The sequence below is a fragment of the Camelina sativa genome, chromosome 19 (assembly GCF_000633955.1).
Source record: "Camelina sativa cultivar DH55 chromosome 19, Cs, whole genome shotgun sequence".
Classification (NCBI taxonomy): Eukaryota; Viridiplantae; Streptophyta; class Magnoliopsida; order Brassicales; family Brassicaceae; genus Camelina; species Camelina sativa.
This window is the reverse complement of record NC_025703.1, coordinates 17,921,526-17,922,183: the sequence shown is the minus strand read 5'-3', so window position 1 is coordinate 17,922,183 and position 658 is coordinate 17,921,526.

Below are 658 nucleotides of genomic sequence, written 5' to 3'. Positions count from 1 at the left end.
GAAGGTGATAGTGGTACCTTAGGGATTGTGGAAGTAGTTGTCCACATCCATCTGCATGCTGTCATAGGAGTAGTTGGGGTCTTGCTGGTGACTTGGAGATGGAGATTGGGGCAGCTCGACGATGGCGATCGACCGTGACTCGGTCGAGTGCATGTCCGAGTGGGGGGGGTCGAGCTGGACTGCGAGTCTATTTTTCCAAGTCCAGTTCTCTCCAAACCTATTTACACTCTCAATAAACAGCCTGCCCAACACAAACATAAAACAAAAATATCAAAACTACAAGGAAAATAAAGCATATGTACAATGATACCTTAGGGACTTCCTCCCTAGTGAGCTTGTTTAAAGTCACTAAGCTTGACTTTTGATGCCTTTTCAGGCTTGTTTTAGAGACCAAGGAGGTGATGAAATCCCCCCTGGTTCTACTTGGTAACCTTGGTGTTCCTTCTTGATCACTACTTCTTTAGCACTTGAACCATGTTTCTTCTTAAACTTGAGTCTTGGTCTTGCCTTCTTCAAAGACCTCTTGGTGAGCTGAACTTGAAGACCCTTCACTAAACCAGCTAACACTTGAACTGAATCCTTGAGATGTTGAACTAATTCTTCATGAGATGAGACCTTAGCTTTTGAAGTCTCTTCTTCTCTCAAAACCTCAAAATCA